The sequence below is a fragment of the Hibiscus syriacus genome, unplaced genomic scaffold (assembly GCF_006381635.1).
Source record: "Hibiscus syriacus cultivar Baekdansim isolate YM2019G1 unplaced genomic scaffold, ASM638163v2 tig00116984_pilon, whole genome shotgun sequence".
NCBI classification, from domain to species: domain Eukaryota; kingdom Viridiplantae; phylum Streptophyta; class Magnoliopsida; order Malvales; family Malvaceae; genus Hibiscus; species Hibiscus syriacus.
Window position 1 is genome coordinate 2,851,414 of NW_024063507.1, and position 11,575 is coordinate 2,862,988.

Below are 11,575 nucleotides of genomic sequence, written 5' to 3' on the forward strand. Positions count from 1 at the left end.
GAATTATGAACAGGTCATGTATGAGTTATATCATTAAGGAAATCGAATTAGGAACACTCTTTTTTCTTTAATTAGGGTTAGGAAAGTTTTTTAAGAGGCTCGGGCCCAAATTAATTCTAATAGAATAAACAGTCATTCTGCTGTTTGTTCTCATCTTTTTAAAAAACAAAAAACTAAATCCGGGAAAGATACGGTAGCAGATTCCCCAATCTTTATCGGAATATTCAATAGCTCGACAAGAATTGAATAAGAAGATTATGAATCGGAGGAAGAGATGGAGAATGAGAATGAGGATGAGTCATTCCGACAATTAAGATAAATGCAGAGGTAAATGAAAGAATAAGAAGACCTTGGCGAAAGGCCCTAAACATCGAACTGTAGGGTAAAACGATTGCCTACAAAATCCTGATTAACCGAGTCACTATCATGTAGGGACTGGAAAGTGACTTCGATTCCATTGATCTAAGTAATTGATTTTATGCCATAAAATTTCAAAGTATGAGTAATAGGATTAGGTCTTGACGGAAAGACCTTGGAAGATAATGGACCATTACCTTACCATTCAAAACTGGAAGTCGAACTTTGTTGCTGAAAAGGAAAACATATCCTCAACATCGGAGCTGATTCATATCCTACGCTTGCCAATAAAGTACTTCGATGAAGGAATCCTAGTGAATATTGGGAAATTTGTTGGCATCCCATTGAAAGTTGACTACCGTACATCGTGGTCGACAAGAGGAAGATTCGCAAGAATCTGCGTTGAAGTGGAGTTAAACAAACCATTGTTGTCAAAGATAAGAGTAGGAAACTTGACACTGAATATCGAATACGAATGTCTCCATCATATTTGCTTCCACTACGAAATGGTGGGACATAAAACCAATCACTGCCCCATTAGAATCATTGAAAATGTGCAGAAAGATATAGAAAATTAAGAAGTTTAGAATTCGGACTCTCGAGAACAACAAGATGGCACTTAACCCAAAGAAGACAATTCTGAACATAAAATCAATAAAACAGAAAGGTATGGACCTTGGATGTTAGTCCAAATGAAGCAAAGAGGACGACGAGGAACAAATAAAAATCAAAGCAGCACTCCACAAGAGAATAAAAATGATAATAATTTCCAAGCGCTTAGCGAAAATTTACCTAAAGAAAATAACTAGGGGTGTTCAAATTTTCGAACTAATTCGGTTAACCGACCAAACTGAATTAGTTCGATTAATTCGGTCGGCCATCGAATTAGTTCGATCTGTTAACGGTTAAGATTTTTTTTAGAATTCGGTTAACGGTTATTCGGTTCAAAATCGATTAATTAATCGAATTAACCCTTAAATATTACTTAATATTTTTTTACCCCATAATATCCTGCCCCACTTCCTTTATTTTATGTGCTCCTCGGTTATGGGCAAGGTATGGGCAAGGTGGAGCATGGGCAAACTTTACATTCGAGATGAACAAAAGTGTATAGTAGTATCTTAAAAAAATCAAACTTTACATTCGAGATGGGCAGGTGGTCCAGGTGGAGCATGAGCCAGAAACATGGAGCATGGATCATCGAATCTCATTAAATGATTTTTTTGAATTAGTGGAGCATGGGGCTACGGGATAGATAATAGTTGTAATATTATACATTCAAACTTACAGCAGAAAGTTACGATAATTAATTTTTCTTCCCAAACCGACTCATTAGTTCTCAACATGTCTTTGTCTCTGTCACCTCACAGAATACGTTCCAGCGTTAGGAGCTATTGATCCATCAACAGTGGAGTCTTCATTCATATATTCTATTTGTGCCGAACTTTAATTGATGTGCTACTCTGTTGTAAGTTGGACATATGTTGTAAGTTACACCCTACAACATTGTTGAACCGATTAACAATGAAAAATTAACGCTTTTGACAGTTTGATGCAAGTTCTGGACTTTTTGTTTTCGTGATAGATTATTAATTCCTCGACTTATTATTTCCTTGCATATGTTAGATGCTTGACAAACATTTCTACCTGACGATGAGCTCAAGAAACAATTTAATGAAGAGGGTGATTCCTATTTATCTTCCTTTTTATCATTATTCCTTTCCCTCTTTACATTTTCTTCTTTCCCAGTTCTGTTGGCATGCATTTTGCCATCTTATATTTGAGGGGTTGGGAAGCATGATTTAGTCTTTTATTTCTTCACTGTTTTCTCTGCAACTTTATCTGCTGCATTTTGTAAAAAACTATAGTTTTAAACTCATATTCCCTGTTTTCCTATCAAAAAAATTAATTGTAAATTGTTTTTCAATTTAAAAATATTAAATTCTAAAATTCTAAAAAAACCGATTAATTCGAAAATTAACCAAAATTTATTCGGTTCGGTTAATACTTTTAAAAAAAGTACGGTTCGATTAACGGTTAAAGAAAAAAAAGTTTGGTTAATTCGATTAAGAGTATTTCGATTCAGTCGACCAATGTTTTAACCGAATGAACACCCTAATATTCATAATAAAGAGTCAACGGGGAAAAACCTGGACATAGAGAAGGATCATCATCACATGCATGAAAAGGCTGGTACTGGAATCAACAAGCTAATACTCGGCCTGGAAAGAGAGACAAAGGGAAAAGGACAATAATGATCTATCTAGATTCTAACATACAAGGCTCTAGCTCTAACGACCCACGATAGTTAACTCCATTCCATAAGAATGTTGTCAAGAGGAGCAAATGATGAGTGTTCTATTTGTTCAATATTTTATTATTATTTAATATGTGTTACCCTTAGTGCTAATTTAGGTTATTTATGTTAAGTTTTGTGCTAGACTCTACTTTCCAATAAACAACAATTAAAGTGTGAATTAAAGTAGATTTATCAGATTTATCTGGGAGTAGTTGGCATCAATTCAGATCCAGAGACCAAGTTGAATGTCAACTTTTATTAAATAATCCAAGTAGCAAGATTAAAGCAAAAAAAGTAAGGTGAACCACAATTATTTAGGAATTAAAAGTTGTAACTGAATTTAAACATTTGAGATTTTATTATTTTATTAGGAATTTAGTTTGCATAGAATTTTTAATTTACTATTAATTAGGACTTTTAATATTTATTAATTAGGATTTTTAGTTTGTTGAATTAAGAGTTTGAATACTCTTAAGAGTTAGTATTTTATTTTCATTAGATTAACTCAAAGTTATAAATACCCTCTAGGGGTGAAACTTAAGACATGTACAAGTTTATAATTCAGTATAGAATTGGTTTTAACTTTTCTTTTGTTTTACATTTTTAGTTTAATAAAAATATTTTTTCTGCATATTCTTTCTTTCTACCCGCCAAGCATGATCTCTACTATGCTTGTCTAAACTTTTCTTTAGCCGATAGCTAAGTGACGACTCGATCCGATCTCGTGAGAATTGCAGAAGTGCTTCATATATTCATATTTTTCTTGATTTTCGATAGATAAGGGGAGACAATTGACTTTCCTTAAACTTGATCGATGTTTTGATCTATAGTTAGGGGGAGAATTGGCTTGTAGCAAGTTCAATTCCCTAAGAGAAAACTTAGAGGCGGTCCGCTAAGGGAAATCAAGATTAGGTTCGATTCTCATTGAGACAACATAATTCAAACACAAGCTTTTCCAGTTTCAAACCAACATTGGCGTTAGCATTGATAGTCATTGTTAATCCAAAAAAGAGCTATATTCCAATTATTGGCGTTGAAAAATTAGTTCACCGAAGAGAAGAGCAAGTTACAAGGGTTAGGACTTGTAGACTATAACCGACAAGTATCTGAAGAAAAACCTATTCCAGTGATTGAGACAGATTGCGGCAAAGCTAACCTGGAGGCTATCTCTCATCTTAATTAATTAATTATTGCAATTCACTTTTCTTATTTCTATTGCTTTCACTTTAGTTTTACTTTATTTATTTAGTTTCTTGATTATTCAAAACTTCTCCTCTTTTTAATTATTTGTTTTACATATGTCTTGTTTTACATATGTCTTTTTCAAATTTATTTGAAAATTACGACGCTTTTCAAATTTTCGCTGTTGTTGGAGATCACGGTAAAATTACTGATTAAAATTTGTTTTGATTTATAACAAGAAAAAATCCAGGCGAAATAGCATATTGGGTACCTGAGATCGAAGTACTAGCCCAAAGAATATGTTCACGTACACTACAAGAAAGGCGACAACAACAACAACAATTCGAATCCAATCCAGAAATTAATCTAGAGACAACTTTGGATGCCAAAACCTTCTCTGATGCCGAAGAAGACTTCAAGAAACCAATTCCAATGGATCAACAGACAATCTGAGAATTAGTTGTGGCACCTGCCAAACAACAACCATTATGCATCGCATTCCCTCATTGAGAAACATTGTTTGAGATAAAAATGGGTTTGATCCATCTTCTACCTGTTTACCACAGACTGCCCAACAAAAGTCCTCACTAGAATCTTATTCAGTTTCATATGGTTTGCTATAGTATGAAACCACATGGAGTATATGATGATCAAATTGAACTTCGTGCTTTCCGTTTCTCTTTAGCCGACTCGGCTAAATATTGGTTATTTTATTTACCTCATAATTCTGTTAATACATGTACTGATATGATCATCTTTCTCTTTACAGGTTATTCCCTGCAGTAAAAGCGAGTGAATTTAGAAGGAAAATCTTAGGAGTACAACAAGCAAATGGAGAATCATTATATGACTACTAGGAACGATTCAATAAACTCTGCACTAGTTGCCCACAACATAGACTATTGAAACAAAAGCCTCTTCAATACTTTTACGAAGGATTACTTCCTTTGCAGATGAAGATAATTGACGCAACTCACAAAGGAGCACTAGTTAATATGACTCCACATGCAGCCAGAAATCTAATTTCAACTATGGCTGCTAACTCTCAATAATTTGGCTTGCGAGTGAACCCACTCGATGGGTTCACGAGATAAGTGTAATTTCTTTAGAAAATAATCTTGATAAATTAGCTAATATTGTTCACTCTCTTCTTTCAGGAAAAACGACAATCACTAGACTTTGTAGAATATAGACAATATTGAACCATTCCACGGATTGTTGTTCATGTTACAAGAAGACTCTACCGCACAATTCAAAGCAATTAGAAATTTTTTGGGACCTCCCTAGAGACATTACAACCCTAACGCAAATACCTATAATCTAGGTGGAGGGACCATCCGAACTTCAACTATGAACAAAACCAAAGGCCTCATCAACAATAACCATATAAATTGAGGCCACCTTAATAAAAATAGTACCAATCGTCAAAACCTTCACTAGAATCCATATAATACCTCGGATCCTGGATTAGGAGTTTAAACTAACCTAATATGAGCATTGGGGAAAGTATTTTGGCTTAGATGAAGCATTGACCCAAAAACAAGTGAAATTGGGCTTAGATTGAGCCTAATATAGGATAAAAAGGGTATTTTTAGTTTACAGTCAGAATCAAAGGGACCAATGGAGTTATTTTATCACAGTTCAAATTAAAGGTTGAACACCTTTAAAATTTGATGATATATCGTCTGGTTTCTCTACTTCTCTTTTTCTTCACCTTTGTCTTATTCTCCTAATTTTATTCTTCATCTTCTTCTTGAGCAAGCTAAGTTAAAGGAAGAAACTTTAGTTTTCTTCCAGCATTTCACAGTAAGACAAGGTAAGAATCAGATTGTACTCACCTCAAGCTTCATCCTGAACCCACATTTGCAAGGTTTTTCCATAGTTTTCAAGAAACGGGTTTTGTGGGGGTTTAAGAGATTTCAAGATTTCATCACATTTTCAGCAATCTATATGCTTAAGAAGTTTTCTTATTACCTTATGAACCATTAAACTTAACTAGTAACCTCTACATTTGATTCTTGTCTAGTTAGAGAGGTTGGTGAAAGCTCTCAAACAAAAGGAAAGGAGAAGCTCACCTTGGGGCGACCTTTGGATGCCCTTAGTAGTTAGAAGCTTCAAGTAACTCACTTCTAACTCAACTATACCATGTGTAGCTCCTTTAGATGAGATTTGGTAGGTTGCATGAACTTGAAGGATTTTCATGGTAGATTCATAAATTGGGTGTTTAGTATGTGTTAAGACCTTTTTATGATCCCTTAATATCAGATAAAACACCTAAATATCAGTTAGGGGCCTCACTAGGACTTTTGGGGTGGAAAGATGGGATCTTTCGATCCAAAACAAAGTATTTCTTAGAAGGGGTATCAATATTGTTCTTCAGTTAGGCAAAAAACCAAACAATCTTTAAAGGGAAATATCGATACTCATGCAAGGAGTATCGATATTAGGACCCCAGTTTCAATACTAATTGGGTTGGTATCGAGACGCACATTCCAGTGTTCAAATTTGATATTGGTACTCACACAGAGTATCGATACCAAGGCAGGTGTATCGATACTCATAGTAGGGGCATCGATACTAGGATAATTTTCAAAACATCGAATCTAAATTTAGTATCGATATTCTACCATGTATCGATACCCTAGTACCAGAGTATCGATACTCAATATAGAGTATCAATACTGCCTTACCCAAGCAGCCTATGATAGTTAGAGGGTGTTGATACCAACATGTGGGTATCAATACCGTCGGGCAGTTTTGGATAATTATTACATGGATTAATATATCAGACCCTAGGTATCCCAAACACACTAGTGTAATAGTAAATAAGACTTCAAGTGATAATAATAATTAATATCATAGCAGTAGAAACCAAAACAACTATGAATACATAAAACTAGCCTTGTTTGACACTTGGGGAACAACCATGACACCTGAGTTCCTCTTACTAGAATTACGATAGTCGGTGGATATCCAAGTCAGTACCAATGCACTTCAGCAGCCGACTGGGTGTAGATGCCCCAAGACTTGATGGAGTAAGTTTGGCGGGTGTACATTTCAAATGCAGCTTCGGATCTCACCATATATATATATGACTGTATCTCAAAAAGGCTAGAGCAGTGTGTGATCTCCGAGATGTAGAACCCTCAGTCATGCCATGATGCCTACTCAGTATCTTTGCATGTTCAGACTTGTGTTGTTAGCTAGCTCATTTAGTGAATGCATATAGTATTGTATAATACAATTTTTAGTGAAGCACTAAGCTCATAAACTCAACGATTGTAATGTGTTTCTGTGCGTAAGTTCTTAGGGGAATATCCAGGGGAGTTATCATCACCATACATTCAAGTGCAACAGTACAAACTAGCCGAGACCATCAGAGTATGTCTTGTGTCATCTTTAGAGGGCATGTACTATTTATGGACCCTTTTTGTATTCAGTCATATCTTGACTTGTTTTAGTACTGTATTATTTTGAGATATATTTTGGGAGCTCCCCATTATTCGTAAATCTAGATTTTTCATGTTTTATTTTTATTCCTATGGATAGATTATTACAGTTATTATAAAATGGTTTTAAAGAAAATTTTTATGCCCTATTTTGACAGTCCCGTGTAATATTATAATCCATGGATTTTTGGGTCAAACTGGATTAGGGCGTTACATTTAATGGTATAAAACTGTATAGTTTAGTTGTTCTTAGGACCCGTGGGTTAAAGTCAGTTAGTGCCTACATATGTACATGCCTCTAGGGAGTTAAAAGTACTATAATAATTGGAACGACGATAATGACCCCATTTCTTTTTAATTTTAGATAAAACCCATGGCATATGACCTAACTTATAGTTAATAGGGTAGAGACAAGAGTCATACCTCACTAATGGTAGATTTTGGGGATGAGTTCATCCTAGATATAGTTCAGATGCAAGTACCAGTAGATGTGGGGGTTGAGAAAGAGACATTTTTCAAGGACCTCACCTTTGTACTTAGACAGATCACTAGGTCCTTCCCTAGTTCTTCAGCTGCACCACCTCCCCTACCAGAACCACCTCCCCTACCAGTACCCCCAACTCAGCCAGTGGTCATTCCGTATGAGCCCCCAACTAAGCAACTCCATAGGTATAAGACTATCAAGTTATTCAGTTCAGGGATGACGATCTCATATCAATAGACCAGTAGACCAGAGATACACTCTGTACCATCCGACAGTTGTATCTTACCAATAGGGTAATCTTGAGTGCGTTACTGGCCTACTTAAGGGTGACTCCATAGATTGGTGGGAGACGATCGAGATGGTTATGGAGCCATAAAGGCCGACATGAGAGTAGTTCTTTATAGAGTTTAGGCAGAAGTACATCTGGCATACTAACACTGATGACTTGATAGAGTAGTTCCTACACTTGACTCATGGTGATCTCTTAGTGATGGAGTATGAGTGAGAGTTTCTCAAGCTTAGCAAATATGTTACAGAGCTGATTCCGAAAGAGGAGCGTCACTGTCACAAGTTCATATAGGGCCTTTGCTACAAATTTTGACACTCCTTGTAGTTGATCCTCCCAAGATATTTTCCCAGCTGACCTACCAAAAAAAATCAATTGAAAGGTCATTGGATAAACATTTAGGTTATCCAGCGAGACTCCAAGATAGATTAGGAGAGCCACTGAGCTAGGCTATCTCAGACTCTGATCAAGAATACCAGATATAGTTAGGTTCATCGAGGCCCCCAATAGTGCAGTCGAAGAGGACTGGGCAAAGTTTTATCTGAGGAGGTAGGTCTCATTCCAAGGGGAGATCAGTGAATTTAGCCTCTGGAGGTAGCGCTAGCGAGTCGACCAAAGTCTTCTCTCACCCTATTTATACTCAGAATGGGATGAGGGACCCAGGGACATGGTAACAAGGTTTGAGGGGTTAATACAGTTGTGGCTCCCTGGACCACTTCATTAAAGATTACTCATGAGCTTAAGGTTCAACGTCCGCAGGACTTAGCGATCGACACTGTTAGTACAGAGGGGACAAGGTCCAGCGAGGGGTGGCGGTACAATATTCAGGCAGTAGAGTCGATAAACAATTTGATCAGTGGCCGACTTAGAGCCTAAAGTAACCTCCTGAAAGTATGTGGTGCGAGTCCAAGAGGAGGTTGATGCGACATATGTGATATCAGGTACCTTTACAGTCTTTTCTATTCCAATTATCGTATTGATAGACCTCGATTCCTCCCACTCTTACATATGCTCCAACCTAGTGCAAGAAATAGAAATCCTAGAAGAGGACCTAAAGTTAGGTGTTCGAGTCACAAGCCCCTTAGGTCTAGACGTGCAAAGCCCAAATGATGAATGACAGTGGGCGTGAGGCCAGCTCAAGGTGCAAAGCCAGGTGGCTTAAACTCATAGTAGTCGATGGGACCAAGTTAGTAATGACCAGTGAGAGATCCCGTCAAACAAGGATAGTAACAACTTTGAAAGCCCAAATGATGATTGACCGTAGGCGTGAGGCCAGTTCGAGGTGCAAAGCCAGGTGGCTTAAACTCATAGTAGTCGATGGGACCAAGTTAGTAATGACCAGCTAGAGATCCCGTCAAACAAGGATAGTAACAACTTTGAAAGCCCAAATGATGATTGATCGTGGGCGTGAGGCCTTATTGACTATTGCAGTTGACACCCAAATTTCAGTATCTACACTCGAGGACATTCGAACAGTGCGAGATTTTTCTGATATTTTCCCAGAAGAATTATCAGGTTTACCACGTGAGCATGATCTGGAGTTCGTCATTAAAGTAATGACGGTTAAGTTCTGGTGTCCATTACTCCTTATCGCATGGAACTGATAAAACTAAAGGAGTTAAAGGCTCAGACTCAGGAATTTCTAGAGAAGGGCTTCATCCGACCGAGTATCTCTCCTTGGGGAGCATCGGTCTTATTCGTCAAGAAGAGTTATGGGTTGGTGATGTTGTGCATCGACTACAGGTAGTTGAACAAGTTAACCATTAAGAATAGTTATCCACTCCCAAGGATAGACGACCTCTTCGACCAGCTGAGAGGAGTGTACATCTTCTCAAAGATTAATTTGCGGTCATGCTACTATCAGTTAAACGTTAAGGATGCAGATGTGTATAAAAACAAATTTCATGACAAGGTATGGTCATTATGAATTCTTAGTGATTTCGTTTGGACTCACCAACGCTCCAACGATATTCATGGACCTAATTAACCAAGTCTTCCACCCATACCTATATTATTTTGTGGTGGTGTTTATAGAAGATATCTTAGTGTACTCTCTATTAGAGGAGGAGCACACTCAATATCTCAATATCGTTCTACATACCCTTAGAGACAGATAATTGTATGCCAAATTCAAGAAGTGTGAGTTTTAGCTATCGGAGGTAGCATTATTGGGTCATTTCATTTCAGTAGACGACATCAGAGTTGACCCTAAAAAATTCAAGCCATATTTGATTGGAGCCACCTAAGAATGTGTCAGAGGTGCGCAGTTTTCTTCGTTTAGCTAGGTACTATTGATGATTCATTCAGGGTTTCTCGATGATAGTTTCCTCACTATCTAAACTACTTTAAAAAAGGGTTTCCTTCATTTGGGATGAGAAGTAACAATAGTTCTTTGAGCACTTGAATATCATTCTGACCCAAGCCCCAGTGTTAACCCAACTAGAGTCGGGTAAGAATTTTACAGTTTTCAACGATGCTTTGTTGAATAGGCTTGGATACATGTTAATGCAAAAGGGTAAAGCAATAGCTTACCCATCCCGATAACTTAAACCCCATGAGCGTAATTACCCATTCATAACCTTGAACTAGTAGCAATGGTGTTTATTTTGAAGATTTGGAGGTACTACCTCATTGGTGAGAAGTGTCACATCTTCACTGATTCCAAAAGCCTCAAGTATATTCTCAATAAAAAGGAATTGAACCTCAGACATCGTAGATAGGTCATGTTGCTTAATGACTAAGATTGTGTGATAGGTTACCATAAAAAAAGCCAATGTTATGACAGACGTCTTGAGCTGAAAGTCGATGGTAGAGTTGTGAGATCTCCTAGCACATTTGAGTTTATCAAGTGATGGTGAGTTGTTAGCTGAGTTACGAGTCAATCTAGAATTGGTAGGTGATGCCAAGAGGCTACAGAGTTTAGATGATCAATTGAGAACTCAAATCGAACATGTTCGCCAAGGTGAGATCCCATGCTTTGAGCTTCGTGATGGTGATGTGTTGTACTTTAGGGGTCAGTTGTGTGTAACCGTAGATGCTCAGTTGAATAGTAAGATTCTTCATGAGCCGTATTACATTTCACTCTTAGTATACCAGGTAGTAACAAAATGTACCAGGAGCTTCGATAGTTTTTTGGTGGCCAGACATGAAAAGGGATGTATCGGACTTCGTTGTTGGATATATAGTGTCTTAGCAGGTTAAAGCGGATATCAAATGTTTAATTACAATGTTAATCCTTTAATAAATTATAGCTATTTGACACGTGCCAATATCAAAACTATCTTTGGGAAATGGTTAAGTAAGGAAAGGATAAAAAGGTCTCAGGTTATTGTGTTTGGTCAAAGGTTTGGCATTTGATGCTCAAAGGTTTGATGGGGTAACTTGCATGCTCCTCTACTGGAAGTGTTCTCCGACTCCCAGCTTTCATAGTCATATTTGGATTGTGCGATGCCTTATCAAGGAATTTGTGTGATCGCCTCAGTTGCACAATTTATATATTCGAGCCGCCGTTTCAGGTT